At 41.1% G+C, this 16,824-nt stretch overlaps 1 pseudogene; it reads right to left on the bottom strand.

Moving 5' to 3' along the window:
• Nucleotides 1-1,694: 1,694 nt before the first annotated feature.
• Nucleotides 1,695-16,824, bottom strand: part of LOC141988013 (S-adenosylmethionine synthase-like) — a 39,581-nt pseudogene continuing 24,451 nt past the window's right edge.

Raw genomic sequence — 16,824 nt, 5'->3', positions numbered from 1 at the left:
ATTCATTTTGGATAAAGACACAGGGCCCTGTCCTGCCCTTGTGGGCATAGTGAAGACTTCCATTACAATCAATAGGAATGCTTCTGCTTATTCAAGGGAAGAACGGGGTCCTCCCTGCATAACAAGAGTGACCCATAACATTGTTTTGATTAATCGGGCGTGCATTTGTCAGTAGAAAGTTACTGAGGCAAGAACAGCTATCCAAATTCAAGCAGACTAACATGGCTCTAGGAGTTGCCCAAGTCAAGGCATACATGAAGTGGACCTGCACAGCAGTTTTACTTTTGCATTTGAGAGCAATAGACCAGTCACTACATGCAGGGAGGAGCTCTCTTCTACCTCAATTGAGATTAGTATCGCAATTCAATTACTTGTGTTTGAGGTGAGCGCCGCACTGAAGGAGGGAGGCCCTGCCCCCCTCTTTTGGGTTGCCCTATTGCTAAATTCCCCTCCATTAATCAAAATGGCTACAAAACTACACATGGACAATATTCTATATTAGCTTAGAACAGGGAGATCATTTGCTCATCTGAAAGAGGAAGAATGTTCTTTCATATGTACTAGCCTTGTAGTCCTTGAAAAATTAAACAATTGTGCATCTCATGTTAATTTTGATTTACATTTTCAGTCACTTGAGTTTACAAATCATTTCTACAACAGGAAAATGTTTATATTTCAAAACTTGGGTAGATTAAACTCATTCAGTTCAGAGTTTACACATAACCCAAATTAAAATTTAGGACAGCCCAAGCACAGAAAGTTTCAGGGCAATGAAGACTGGGGGCCTTGTCTACATTTAATATGCAGCAAGCTGGGTCCACATGGCACTCACCTATCATGCACTAACAAACCATGTGGACCCAGCTACCACAGACTATAAAGTTACAGTGGGAGTACATCAAACGGCACTACAGAACTTATAGTGTATGGAAGCTGGGCCCACATGGCCAGTTAGAGCATAGCACTTAACTAGCTGTGTAAGCAAGCCCTGGGTGTTTTCACTGAAACACATACCAACTGTCACAAAAGTATATACACAAAGCTTTGACTCATGTTAAAGCAAACTTAAGTAAATGTTATCTCACAGCTAAGGCATATACAGATTATAATATGTAATATCCCATAACAGGTGAGCATTTTCACTAACTCCCTTGGATCACTGCAACAGAGACTAAGGGCAGGTCTTCACTACCCGCCAGATCGGTGGGTAGTGATCGATCTATCAGGGATCGATTTATCACGTCTCATCTAGACGCGATAAATCGATCCCCGAACGCGCTCCCCATCGACTCCGGAACTCTAGCTCGCGAGAGGTGGCAGCGGTCGACTCACTGCCGTCCTCACGGCCAGGTAAGTCGACCTAAGATATGCCAACTTCAGCTATGCTATTTGCGTAGCTGAAGTTGCGTATTTTAGGTGGACTCCCCTGACCCAGTGTAGACCAGGGCTAAAGACTGTAAGTCACTTGAGTCCTTTCTGAAGAAATAAATGAAGAGACACTAGGTTTCATATACGTGTATTTCAAATGTAAAGCCAGCATAAAAGTTACATTGCTTATAATTATCAGTACCTAGTTCAGTTACAAGAATGTCATTTATTAGATTTAAAAAAAATTCTTTTCCCCTCTGACAGTTTAGTGGTCATACCTGCTCATTAAAAAGATTCTCCATTACAAGAGACAGATTTGGAAAAGCCTAATACACAAGCTTCTTTGGTATTTCCCATGTAAATTCTTCTCTTCCAAAGTGCCCATAATATGCAGTCTGTTGATATATTGGTCTCTTCAAATCCAGTTCCCTGCATAAAAAGAAACAGAAGTATTTTTTTAAGTCTACCACTGCAAGAGAAGATGCAAGTATATTAGTGTATCAAGATACTCTGATGCCCTCCCCAGACAAACAAGGGGAATGATTTTAACTGACAGTGCAAACTATAATCTCTCCTCCATGAAATCATCCAAATTTACAAACGGAACAGCAGCCACAGAATGGATTCAGGGTCCATTTATAGCACCTGAAAACCAAGAGCGGAGTGCCTGAAAGTCTAACTATCAGACACAATAACAGTATGCAGCTAGTAGCAGAAACATTTGGATCACCTCGCTCAGCCACAATGTTCACAAAATGTGCCTATGGACTTGAAATGTTTTTCTCCTATGCCTGTGCAAGTCTGTGGAAGGACGCTTTGTTCATTTTAAATGTAACATAGGGTATATTCAAATGTAGCCATAAGACAGTCAAAGCCAGATCATATCCTCATGTAGGAAACGTCCCGGAAAGGACCTATGAAGGACAGTACTTCCACACTAGTAAATCTAAACACTAAATACCAGTTTTCACAATGAACATGGGTTCTGCCAAATGAATATTTTCCAAGCCAGCTAGTTTTTGTCTACACTAGGCTTTTGACCTGATAACAGCCATCAGTGGATAGATGCCAGCATAGCTGCAATGGTGCAAGACAATACCGTGACAGGCAAAGCAACTTTTTGCAGGGGTGGAGCTTAACCCTGTTTGCAACCAAGGTAAATTGCACTAATGCAAGTCTACTGTAATAAGGGTTTACCGTGCTTACACTTGGGGTTTACAGCTACTGGAATGGTCAATCTCTGATTTAAAAATTTTATTAAAGCTAATGTTAAAAAAAAGATACAATACATAGGTTGAGAAAAGAGTGTTTGTACATCTGGGTATAGTGTTTAGATTATCCACAAATATAAAGTTAGTTTTTTAAAAGTCATATGATACATATAGTACATAATCAGCAATAACCCAAATTAGGTGAATAGATTTAATAATACAGTTTAGATATTAGAATCCGAATACTCATGTACATCACTCATGAAAAGCTATACAGAGATTTGGTTGTGGAAAGCAAAATATATATCAATGAGTGGAGATTGTCCCTCAGTAATTGGGAATTAGGTTGGTTGTCCATTTAGAAAAATACAATCCATGAGGAAAGTATTTGTTACTTTCCCGACTGCGCTTCTCATCGGCACTCCAGCTCATCCCTCCCAGTATTGCGGATGTCCGGTGATGTGTTCTATGTAGATGTCCCTCAACCATCTGACGGCATCCAACACCATAAGTTGCCGCATCAGCCGAGAGTAGCGTTGACCAATTCTGCATTCTCTCAGTACTCGCTCATTACTGGGGTCCCATGCACCTAAGGCTCTGATGATCAGTACATGTGTCTGGACCTGGTAACGCTTAGCTCTCAAGGTTTCGGCCAGAGGGGCATATTTCTCTACACTGGACTTGTGTCCCAATATCAGCCAACGTCTGAATCAAAATGGGCCATTACTGCATTTCTCTGTAATGTAAGTTTCATTGAATCCAGGCTCACTGTACTTGTTAATCTTTATTTGAAGGGTTTATGTTTAATATAGGAGATTTCTTACTCTACTGTTCTTAAGCTAATTTCCTCTTGAGCACCTTATTGTCCTGGCTATTGCCCAAGTCTTAAAAACTAAGGTAAAGTGGAACAAGTACCACCAGGATATCCATAGATCTTCAAGCTGGAAAGAGGCTGTGTGGTCCAGAGCATGCAGGAGCCAATATCAGGACCACATACCATACCAGTACTTACGTTTGGACAAGACTGTTTTAAAACAAGATGTACGGGCCTGATCCAAAGCTTACTGCAATCAATGGAAAAAATTCCTATTGACTCCAATACGCTTTGCATCAGACCCAATTTAGAAGATGCTAATACTTAAAAGGCCAAGTAAATGAGCAACAAAGCAGCAAGACTGTCACAGGGTGGGGTTCCCTCAGCATGGATTCTTCATTGCAAACAGACCTCACACACTCCTGCATAGGTTCAACATCATATGCGTTATTTACAATGTGCTATACAAGTGCTTGTCCCCCACAACATAAGGCTTTTACTTTCTCCTCACACACAGGGTGAGAAACAGGGAGAGATCTTATCTCTCTGAGATCATGGGCTAGCCTCAGGGGCAGCCCTAGACTAGCTGCCAGCAACGAGATCTAGGCTGAGGTTTTTGGTAAACTGCAAAACATTTTGCCCCTTTTTCCCTTTTAATGTTTTTTAATGTTTTTTTTTTAACCAGAGGCTTAATTATTCGGTTTGTCCGTCCGTCTGTCCACCCAATGTTTCTGAGATCAGATAAAATAGAGACACGAAATTTTCAGAATAGATTTGTACACGACAGCTAGATGATATTTTAGTCTGATTTCAAATAAAAATGCATTACAAATGTTAATTATAATTTTTATTATTACAAATCCAAAATCATCCATTACGCTATCCTGCTTTAACTGCCATTACCAACATACCCATTATAGAAAGAAATAACAAAACTCTTCAATGAACTTTAACCTGTATTTACAAAACACTCCAAATAAAAAACACTCTATGCTCTTAAAACATGACTTTTCTTGCTTTAAGTTTTGAAAATTCAGTCACTAGTTCTTTTAGATCCAGTTTTCCAGCGATTTCATGCTCTACTGACATTGTGGCAAGTCCAACAAGTCTCTCTTGCACCATTGTTGAACGCAGATATGTTTTTATCAATTTTAACTTTGAGAAGCTACGTTCCCCACTAGCTATGCAAACTGGCAAAGTTAAAAGAATGTGTAGAGCTATAAAAATGTTTGGAAAACTGTCTGAGAGTTTATTTTCACAAACTAACTTCACAAAAAGAAAAGGAGTACTTGTGGCACCTTAGCGACTAACCAATGTACTCCTTTTCTTTTTGCGAATACAGACTAACACGGCTGTTACTCTGAAACCAAACAAACTTCAGTACTTCTTCAGGAGTGGAATGTTTCTTAAATCATCTTGGAAAAGCCTGAAGCTCACTACACAAAACTGTAGCGTCAATGTCTTTTGAATTTTCATGAGTCAATGCCGACTCCAGTTTTAAACAAAATTCTCTTATCTGTTTTGCTGTTTTCTTTTGCAAGCTGTGGATATCATATAGAAAGCCAAATACTGACTCTAGCTGCTGCATCTGTTGAAATCTTTCATCACCCAAGTTGTCAAGGTTCCTCCCCCACTCTGAACTCTAGGGTACAGATGTGGGGACCTGCATGAAAAACCTCCTAAGCTTATCTTTACCAGCTTAGGTCAAAACTTCCCCAAGGTACAAAATATTCCACCCTTTGTCCTTGGATTGGCCGCTACCACCACCAAACAAATACTGGTTACTGGGGAAGAGCTGTTTGGACACGTCTTTCCCCCCAAAATACTTCCCAAAACCTTGCACCCCACTTTCTGGACAAGGTTTGGTAAAAAGCCTCACCAATTTGCCTAGGTGACTACAGACCCAGACCCTTGGATCCTAAGAACAATGAACAATCCTCCCAACACTTGCACCCCCCCTTTCCTGGGAAATGTTGGATAAAAAGCCTCACCAATTTGCATAGGTGACCACAGACCCAAACCCTTGGATCTGAGAACAATGAAAAAGCATTCAGTTTTCGTACAAGAAGACTTTTAATAAAAATAGAAGTATTTAGAAATAAGAAATCCCCCCTGTAAAATCAGGATGGTAGATACCTTACGGGTAATTAGATTCAAAACATAGAGAACCCCTCTAGGCAAAACCTTAAGTTACAAAAAAGATACACAGACAGAAATAGTTATTCTATTCAGCACAATTCTTTTCTCAGCCATTTAAAGAAATCATAATCTAACACGTACCTAGCTAGATTACTTACTAAAAGTTCTAAGACTCCATTCCTGATCTATCCCCAGCAAAGACAGAATATAGACAGACCCTTTGTTTCTCTCCCTCCTCCCAGCTTTTGAAAGTATCTTGTCTCCTCATTGGTCATTTTGGTCAGGTGCCAGCGAGGTTACCTTTAGCTTCTTAATCCTTTACAGGTGAGAGGAGATTTCCTCTGGCCAGGAGGGATTTTAAAGGGGTTTACCCTTCCCTTTATATTTTGCTGTTTTCTTTTGCAAGCTGTGGATATCATATAGAAAGCCAAATACTGACTCTAGCTGCTGCATCTGTTGAAATCTTTCATCAACCAAGTGAATAGCAGTATCAAGGACTGCGAAGTAGAAATTCACTTTGAACCTTTGTTTTGGGTTCTGAATGGGTGTGTCTCATCCTTCATACAAAAACTGCTGTTTCTTTTGCCGAATGCAAACTGGCTCTGGTTCAAATTCTGTCAGAAAGTCTATTTCTTCAGCAAGCTCGAGAGAATCTACCAGTGTTCTTTCAAACCCTTCATCACTTCTGAATTCCTCCAGAATATTTTTAGTTTGCTGCAGTTTTTGAATAGCAGAATGTATGTTCAAGTTCTTTTCCTGAAGCTGCTTACTAGTAAGGTTAATCTCAGAAAGGATATTATACCACAAAATGAGTGAAGTCACAAATTTGAACTTGGAAAGGCCATTTTCAAGAGCTTCTGCATCTGGACATGCCGTATTGCCAGTTGATCCAGTAAAGGTAGTATCAGAAATTTCAGTTAGGGCATCATAAATGTTTCCAGGTTCATAGCAAAGAGGCTTCAAAGCATCAATGGAACTCTCCCATCTTATCTAAGTGGTTTCACAGTTAGAGAATTCACATGGCGAGTCAGAATCTCCCAATGGCATGTTGAGCCTGAGAAAAACACAAACACGTTGCACCAGGTCAAAGAAACTGCTTGCCTCCAAACAGCATCTAGCAGCATCATTGACAACCAAATTCAGAGAATGCGCACTGCAAGGAATGAAAAAGGCCCTAGGATTGATTTCCATCATTCTCCTTTGCACACCATTGTCTTTACCCTTCATATTACTCCCATTATCATAGCCTTGGCTACATAAGTTTTCAACAGATAATGACATTGTTTCAAGCTCTTGTAGAATAGTTTCAGTCATAAATGCTCCAGTCGTCTCCTTCAGTGGTACAAAACCCAAAAAATGTTCCTTTATGAGCACTTAAACATTATCTTCATCTACAGACTTTTCCATATCCACAAAACGAATGATTATCATCATTTGTTCAACATGACTCACATCTGGTGTACAGTCCAGTATTATTGAAAAGTATTTTGCAGAATGGACAGTTTCTACAATTTTCTTTTTAATGGCATTTGCTAGGATTTGAATCAGTTCATTCTGCATATTTTTTCCTGAGTAAAGAACCTGTGTTTCATGATCAATTATTTTACGTAGAAAGAAAAGGAGTACTTGTGGCACCTTAGAGACTAACAAATTTATTTGAGCATAAGCTTTCATGAGCTACAGCTCACTTCATCGGATGGCATAAGCTTTCGTGAGCTACATCGGATGCATCCGATGAAGTGAGCTGTAGCTCACGAAAGCTTATGCTCAAATAAATTTATTAGTCTCTAAGGTGCCACAAGTACTCCTTTTCTTTTTGCGGATACAGACTAACACGGCTGCTACTCTGAAACCTATTTTACATAGATGTTCCTTCATGACTGGATCAAACAAAGCTAGGTATTCAACAAATTTTAAAAAGTTTCCATAACCTGGAGTGTATAATTTTTCATTTCTGCTGCGGAATGCTAAATTTTGCCCACCAAGAACTCTCACTAAAGCAATAAGATGCTCTAATATTTGTTGCCAATATTCTTCTTTTTCCTTGATCACACGTAAATTTTCTTCATCAATAGTTTTTCCTTTTTGCAATCATAATTCAAGTTCTTTCCAATTTTGAAAACATTCCAAATGTTCTGTACTTCTTTCATGTGAAGAGAGAATTGAAGATATGTTTTTCCAGTCCTTTGAACCATTTTCAATAAGTGATGTACCAATTGCTTGATTTCTAAACAACTTGCAGCAAAAGCAAAACAGAGTCCTTCAACACTGAATATTGTAATCAGTTTCAATTAATTTCTTCCCCATTAATGAGTTTCCTCTTGTAATGCTGAGCAGAGAATTTTCTTTGATTTCCATCCTTAGGGAAGGGAAATTCATGAACTTGTTTGGGTCCATGTTCCACAAGAATTTGCCGTACACTGTCATCACATCTGGGCCATGAAGCTCGGTCCCCATACTGTAACTTGTTTGTAACTTCCTTATCCTTTCTTCCTTCTACTTCATTTACTTCAATTTCTGCATGTCTCTCTGAAGGTGAATACATTTTCTCCACTTCCATGTCAGTCTGATGCTGTGAGCTGCCTTCATATAGAAGTAAGTTTCCACCATCTTGAGTTTGCAAACTGCTTTTTTGTGGATGAGAGCTACCCTCATCTCGAAGTAATATACCTCCATCTTGATATTCCAAACTGCTTCCATGCGGATGTGAGCTAATCTCCTCTCCAAGTAAAATTCCTTCATCTGGATGCTGTGAACTGCTTCCATCTTTATTTGGATTAAAGAGAAGTTATTTCAGGAAGAATCCCTGCTGTTTTTGCTTGGTCCTTTTCCTTCTCAGCCTTATGTTTACAATACTCAGCTCCTGAGGGTTTTCTTTTTCCTCTTTCTGCCATTGGACATTTGAATATTGTTATGTACTGTGCTCCTGACTGCAAGCATTATAGCATTAAGGATGGCTGACACACCACACGGTTGGTGACTTAAACCACATTGCAGCCATCCCAACACGTCTTTTCGCTGCTTAAAGGTTCAATGATTAGTAACATACACTCACTTACCTATTAAAACAATTAGTTACAGTTTTTACATGGAAACAAAATGACCTTTTTCGATGTTATAACCTGACACCGGTTGTTTGGAAAGTAATCCCATTCCTCACGCTTACCCGCTTGGAGTGTGACGTCATCACATTCGTAATCTATTAAGCGTTAACGCTGTTACTTTTCTTTTATGGACCTTATTTATTACGTGAACCAGTTATAACAAAGAAAAGTTCATAATTATACAGTCCAATAATAATACTAAGGTTTAATAACACTTAAAGATACTCACATTTTGGATTTATAATGCTGAAAGACGTTATTCTTTATTCTTTGGCATCAAGAAACATAATTTACCAAAGTATTCGGTTGATTCTTAACCATCTAGCTGCGACGTGTGTTAAAATGACCTTTTAACATGTATCAACTCGCGATATCTCCACTCTACATGAATTTCTGGCTATGAGACCTTGATGTATATTCAAGTGAGGTGTCACTAGCATTGCAGCTCTTGCCACTGGTGGATATGTTTCATTGTGGCTGAGTTATTGCTTATCAAAATTGTGGAGTGGGTCATCTTGACCCTACGTCGCAAATTGAAAAAAAATTAGCTAAAATATTATTTATTTTTGCAGTAAATAAAAGTTTTGACATATTAATAAATTCTCAGAAATGTAGAGAAATGAATTATAATTCATATTCCCTCTGTACATGCATGGGAATTGAAATAATGACATCTCCGTTATTTTATTTGTATTTTTTTCATCTTTTTCATTTTTTTTCCTCGAATTTGGCGCCCCATTTAACTTGGCACCCGAGGCGACTGCCTAGTTCGCCTATATGGACGAGCCACCCCTGCCTCCCCTGTCTCTTTTAACTATCCCCAGCTGATGAGCTGAATCATCTTGTTAGTTGTTTAATTATCCAGTCCTTAACCAATTATCTCCTCAGTTTGGCCCATGTGGGGACACTTGCCAAGCACACAGAGTGATGAATAAGCCTTACGCTATTTACACCCTGTCACAAAGACTCCAAAACTTTTGGCTCCTAGTTGATTGGAACAGATCACCTGTGGTGCTCAAAACAGTGAAAATGGTTTGTGAGAAAGGGATTAATCTAGCGATATGTATTAAACCATGTTGCATTGGATGTTATTAAATGAACAAAAATCACTCAAGTCAAGAGGGTCTGGGTGTCATAATAAAATAATAAGAAATCACTGAAGTCATCAGCTTATCAACAGCAAGAGTGAAAACGGCAAATAAGAATTTAGATTGTACTAGCAGATTGAGTCCAGTCTGTGAATACTGGTGACTATCACAGGAAGGATATTACTTTCCAGAGTACAGTATGTAATAAAGGTGTCAGCCTAGGCTTGAGTGTCAGTGATTTTTCCTCCCTTGTTATCCTACTGTTAATTGAATTGTCTTGTTAGACTGACCTCCCACTTGGTAAGGCAACTCCCATCTTTTCACGTGCTGTGTATTTATACCTGCTACTGTATTTGCCACTCCATGCACCTGATTAAGTGGGTTCTAGCCCACGAAAGCTTATGCCCAAATAAATGTGTTAGTCCCTAAGACGCCACAAGGACTCCTCATTGTTTTATCTTCAGAAAAGCTAGAAAATGCTGTCCTCTGAAATGTACTATGTAAGTGATGATCTTACTCAACAGATCTGCTCCCTCTGTGTATGCAGAGTTAACAGCTGACTGAAGAGTAGTATAAGATTTAAAGTTACTGGCAGAAAGTTTCTCCACATTTTGACATTTTAACTTGGAAAGAACATTTTTTATCTGATTATTTAAGGTACATAAATAACATACATATTTAAGGTACATATTATTTAAGGTACATAAATGACATAGCTATGGCTACACTACAGAGCTTACAGCCGCACAGCTACATTGGTGGAGAACTCTCCTGTTGACTTCATTATTCCAGCCCCCATGAGCAGTAGTAGCTAAGTAGTTGGCAGGAGAAGCTCTCCCATGGCGGTGTAACTTATGTAGCTTGGACGGGTGGTTTATTCACACCCCTGAATGATACAACTTATACTGACTTAAGCTGTAGTGTGAACATAGCCTTACTACTTCTGTAATGCATCCAGGTTTTCCTCAGATGCAATATATATGAAACTCCACAATACTATTTATAGTCCCCATCAGACTAGAACCACATTAAGGGTGCTGGACTGAAGATGTACGTGAGCAATTAAAGCAATATTTTGAAAATTCTGAAAGGGATTCTTAAGTTTATATTAGCACTTTACAAAGATAAGGAGTTCAAAACTGAAAACTAGGAGTAGAGAGGCAATTACCCATAACAATTCACATCACAGGCACTGGCTTCTAATTTTCCCCAGGGGCGCTCAACCCCCATTCAGCCCCAGGCCACCCCTTTCCCTCCTACTCCACCCCGAGCCCCACCCCCATTTCATCCCTTCCCCCAGCTGGCGCACCCACAGAGTCAGTGCCTATGATTCACATAAAGAGTCAAATGAATCAGTGACCAAAGGTAAGTATTAGGGTCAGACTGCACCCCTCCTCTGTGCAAGCAGGCAAGTCCTGGTCAGGGAGCACCTACCCCCTTCCCTTTTTGACCCCCTCCAGAGGTGAGGGGCCAAGCACAGTCTTTATGCTCCCCTGAGTGCCAGGACTGCATTGGGCTAGTGTCACTAGCCACGCCATGGTGGAAGCAGTGTAAAAAATGGAATAGAGCCGCTTCAGTAGCTGCACAGGGTTTCTCCCCCACCCACAACTGCTGTTGATTGGGTGACACCTTCAATGGTTTTTATAGTTTCAGCCACAACTGGATTTTGGCTTAGGGCTTTAAGCCAAGTCCCTAATACTTTTACACAATGTTGTGATTGTTTCCCTGTGTTTATTATGAGAGCATCTAACAAATAAGGGTAGGGGTTTACCAAATTTGCAGCCATGAAAATCACATCACAGACCATGAAATCTGGTCTCCCCTGTGAAATTTGATTTCTGGTCACCTAGATCTGAAGGCAGAGCAGAGAGCACCAGCTGCTGGTGGGGTGCCTAGCTCTGAAGGCAGCGGCACCAAGAACAGCAGGAGCACCACAGAAGTAAGGGCGGCAATAGCATACCATGCCATGCCTACTTCTGTGCTGCTGCTGGCAGCAACACTGCCTTCAGAGCTGGGAGCCCGGCCAGCAGCTGCCACCCAGTTCTGAAGGCAGCACTGCTGAGAGCAGCAGCATAGAATCAGGGTTGGAAGGGACCTCAGGAGGTTATCTAGTCCAACCTCCTGCTCAAAGCAGGACCAATCCCCAACTAAAGCATCCCAGCCAGGGCTTTGTCAAGCCTGACCTTAAAAATATCTAAGGAAGGAGATTCCATCACTTCCCTAGGTAACGCATTCCAGTGTTTCTCCACCCTCCTAGTGAAAAAGTTTTTCCTATTATCCAACCTAAACCTCCCCCACTGCAACTTGACACCATTACTCCTTGTTCTGTCATCAGCTACCACTGAGAACAGTCTAGATCCATTCTCTTTGGAACCCCCTTTCAGGTAGTTGAAAGCAGCTATCAAATCCCCCCTCATTCTTCTCTTCCGCAGACTAAACAATCCCAGTTCCCTCAGCCTCTCCTCATAAATCATGTGTTCTAGTCCCCTAATCATTTTTGTTGCCCTCTGCTGGACACTTTCCAATTTTTCCACATCCTTGTAGTGTGGGGCCCAAAACTGGACACAGTACTCCAGATGAGGCCTCACCAATGTCAAATAGAGGGGAACGATCACGCCCCACGATCTGCTGGCAATGCCCCTACTTATACATCCCAAAATGCCATTGGCCTTCTTGGCAACAAGGGCACACTGCTGACTCATATCCAGCTTCTTGTCCACTGTAACCCCTAGGTCCTTTTCTGCAGAATGGCTGCCAAGCCATTCGGTCCCTAGTCTGTAGCAGTGCATGGGATTCTTCCGTCCTAAGTGCAGGACTCTGCACTTGTCCTTGTTGAACTTCATCAGATTTCTTTTGGCCCAATCCTTCAATTTGTCTAGGGCCCTCTGTATCCTATTCCTACCCTCCAGCGTATCTACCTCTCCTCCCAGTTTAGTGTCATCTGCAAACTTGCTGAGGGTGCAATCCACACCATCCTCCAGATCATTTATGAAGATATTGAACAAAACCGGCCCCAGGACCAACCCTTGGGGCACTCCACTTGATACCGGCTGCCAACTAGACATGGAGCCATTGATCACTACCCATTGAGCCCGACAATCTAGCCAACTTTCTATCCACCTTATAGTCCATTCATCCAGCCCATACTTCTTTAACTTGCTGGCAAGATCACTGTGGGAGACCGTGTCAAAAGCTTTGCTAAAGTCAAGGAACAACACGTCCACCGCTTTCCCATCATCCACAGAGCCATAGATGTAAAAGTGGCAATACCATGACACCCCTACAATAGGCTTGCGACTCCCTTTTGGGTTGGGGCCCCCACTTTGTGAAATGCTGCAGAGAAAGCACAGATTGTTTGTGGGTTGGTCACGGCATAAATAGCCATGTTATCCATGAAATTTGCCATTTACGTCATGACCGACCCACAAAAAATGAGTTTTCTCTGCAATTTAAGTAGACTCCTAAAACATGGGACTAGCTGGCTGCCTTTTAAACCAAGTTTAGTCAATTTCAAACAGGCGTTATAAGATTGCAGCACTATTATTAAGGTTGGCTCTTTGTTCCAGATCACTAATTGGGTTTTCACCTCATTATTAAACCAAACACTTTCCTGAAATGGAGAAAATATTTGCAGTAGCTGGCCCAAAACTGCACCTCTCCAGAAGTGGATGTTGACATGCTTACTACAGCTCTTGATGGCTAGCAACAGCAAGTACTGGACTGCCACTTTCTGAAAAGGGCCAGATTCAGATGTATTCAACTTGCGTGAGGGTTATTTATTCCACAGACAATCTCACTGATTCAGTGGGATTATTTGTGAAGTAAGTATATCAGAAGCTGGACCATAGGTAGCAACACCTGTGGAAAGCTGCCCCAAAGGAAGAGAGTGCAGGGAGGCCTCATTATAGAGTAGTCCTCTGTAGAAGTGGGAGTCTTCAGATAAACTAGGGAGGTAGGAACACTAGGTAACCCAGTGGCAGGTGCTGTTAGGCAATCCTGTCTATGCCACAGAGGAACTGTACTGAAATTTAATTACACTTTGACATGCATACTACATTACCCTGGTCATGAGCCACAGTGAAATGCAGTGCACTGCCATGGTTATAATTAGGGCCCTACCAAATTTGCATCTGTGAAAAACCGTGTCAAGAACCATGAAATCTGGTCTCTTCTGTGAAAGCTGGTCTTTTGTTCACTTTTACCCTATACAATAGGCATAAAAGTATACAAAAGTACACAGTGTTTCTCAAACTGGGGGTCCCGACCCAAAAGGTGGTCGCAAGCCTATTGTAGGGGGATCGCGGTATTGCCACCCTTACTTCTGCACTGCCTTCAGAGCTGAGCAGCCAGACAGTGGCGGCTGCTGGCCAGGCACCCAGCTCTGAAGGCAGCACTGCTGCCAGCAACAGTGCAGAAGTAAGGGCGGCATAGTATGAACACATCTGCAAAATCTGCTAGTTATGATGTGACCAACCCATGAAAAATGTTTGATTTCTCCATGATTTAAGTAGACCCCTACTTATAATCATGTGTAAGCGAAGATGTGTGGCCACAAATTGTACCAGAATTAAACAGCATTATCACCTTCTTACCAGCTTGGTAAAAATATGTGGTATAGACAAGTCTTATGGGCACGATGTTTTAAACCATTCTACAGGGAGGACCCAACTTGAGGACTGGTTTTAGGCCTCTGAGTGGAGCAGTTTGTGTAACGGGGAGGACACAAAGATGGCGCTAATGGGTATTTTAATTATTATAAATTATTTCAGAGTCAGGAGTATAGGAACCAAACACTTGAATTTAAATTGTTCAACTGTCTATTATACGAGAGTGAACTGTCAATGTGTGTAAGTTCTCCAATGGGAAACAAACCTTATAATGACTCCAAGGCGTAGATCAAAGTTTTTCTGCACAATTTCAAGCAGCTCTTCTTCTGATCTATCTGAAGTGCCATAGTGGAACACAGAAATGGCTAGAGGATGGCTCAGACCAATACAATAAGACAGCTGTAGGATATACACATCAAACCAAGTTAGTAATTGCAGTTCATTTCAGCACCCTTCTGCTTTACAAAAATAGAGACCTACCTAGTTTTAAGATTTCCTGCAGTACAGATAAGGTATTTCCTTTAGGACCTGTTTTTAGTATTCCATTGCAGCATGCTCCTACTGTATTGTGGTCTAGTACCTTCCCCCAGCCAAAACAGCTAGTATTGGGCCAGTGTTGTTGGGGTCTGTAGGAACTACCATCTTACAATGAAAATATGCCATACTCAGGAACTAGGACTTGGAAGGGGCTCTACCATGGGAAAAAACCTTTCTGCTTCCTTATGATGTATAAGTGAAGCTGGGAAGATTTGTTGTTTCTGTTTGTTTACATTAGAAATTTAACTCAACTATCCTGTTTGATTGGAAGACTATGCTTGACTGGGCAAACATTTCACAGAAATGCTATGCAGGTGAAACAAGAAAAATTAAGAGGGGAAGTGCTTTCTACTCAGCCTATCAGAATCCTTCTGACTGGCTAACTGAACTCAAACACTTCCAAGGATAGCCCTTCTGCTGAAGAGTCAACACCTCCTTCCCCTGTTCAGCCAAGGGCTCAGAGGGCTCAAAACTCAAGTCTCTGGGTCCCAAGAGGAAAGCCACCAATAAAGCAAGAAAAACTGATTTGACAATTGTCATAAATATAAAGGGAAGGGTAACCACCTTTCTGTATACAGTGCTATAAAATCCCTCCTGGCCAGAGGCAACATCCTGTTACCTGTAAAGGGTTAAGAAGCTCAGCTAACCTGTCTGGCACCTGACCCAAAGGACCAAAAAGGGGACAAGATACTTTCAAATCTTGGAGGGGAAGGCTTTTCTTTGTGATCTTTGTTTACGTGGTTGTTCTCTCTTGGGACTGAGAGAGGCCAGACAGAAATCCAGCTTCTCCAACCCATCCTAATCCAAGTCTCCAATATTGCAACCAGTATAGGTAAGACAGGCAAGGCGGATTAGTTTATCTTTTGTTTTATGTGAATTTTCCCTGTGTTAAGAGGGAGGTTTATTCCTGTTTTCTGTAACTTTAAGGTTTTGCCCAGAGGGGGATCCTCTGTGTTTGAATCTGAATACCCTGTAAAGTATTTTCCATCCTGATTTTACAGAGATGATCTTTACCTTTTTTTTTTTTAAATAAAATCCTTCTTTTAAGAACCGGACTGATTTTTCCACAAAAAGAAAAGGAGTACTTGTGGCACCTTAGAGACTAACAAATTTATTTGAGCATAAGCTTTCGTGAGCTACAACTCACTTCATCGGATGCATGCAGTGGAAAATACAGTGGGGAGATTTTATATACACAGAGAACATGAAACAATGGGTGTTACCTTACACACTGTAACAAGAGTGATCAGGTAAGGTGAGCAGCAGGAGAGTGGGGGCGGTGGGGAAAAACCTTTTGTAGTGATAATCAAGGTGGGCCATTTCCAGCATTTGACAAGAATGTGTGAGGAACAGTGGCGGGGGGCGGGGGGCAGGGAGGGATTAAACGTGGGGAAATATTTTTATTTTGTGTAATGACACATCCACTCCCAGTCTTTATTCAAGCCTAAATTAATTGTGTCCAGTTTGCAAATTAATTCCAATTCAGCAGACTCTCGTTGGAGTCTGTTTTTGAAGTTTTTTTGTTGAAGAATTGCCACTTTTAGGTCTGTAATCGAGTGACCAAAGAGATTGAAGTGTTCTCCGACTGGTGTTTGAATGTTATAATTCTTGACATCTGATTTGTGTCCATTTATTCTTTTACATAGAGACTGTCCAGTTTGGCCAATGTACATTGGCAGAGGGGCATTGCTGGCACATGATGGCATATATCACATTGGTAGATGTGCAGGTGAACAAGATCTCTATCAAAAAGAAAAGGAGTACTTGTGGCACCTTAGAGACTAACCAATTTATTTGAGCATAAGCTTTCGTGAGCTACAGCTCACTTCATCGGTTGCATCCGATGAAGTGAGCTGTAGCTCACGAAAGCTTATGCTCAAATAAATTGGTTAGTCTCTAAGGTGCCACAAGTACTCCTTTTCTTTTTGCGAATACAGACTAACACGGCTGTTACTC

The sequence above is a fragment of the Natator depressus genome, chromosome 5 (assembly GCF_965152275.1).
Source record: "Natator depressus isolate rNatDep1 chromosome 5, rNatDep2.hap1, whole genome shotgun sequence".
Classification (NCBI taxonomy): Eukaryota; Metazoa; Chordata; order Testudines; family Cheloniidae; genus Natator; species Natator depressus.
Note: the sequence above shows the minus strand (reverse complement) of the source record. Positions and strands in the feature narration are given on the sequence as shown.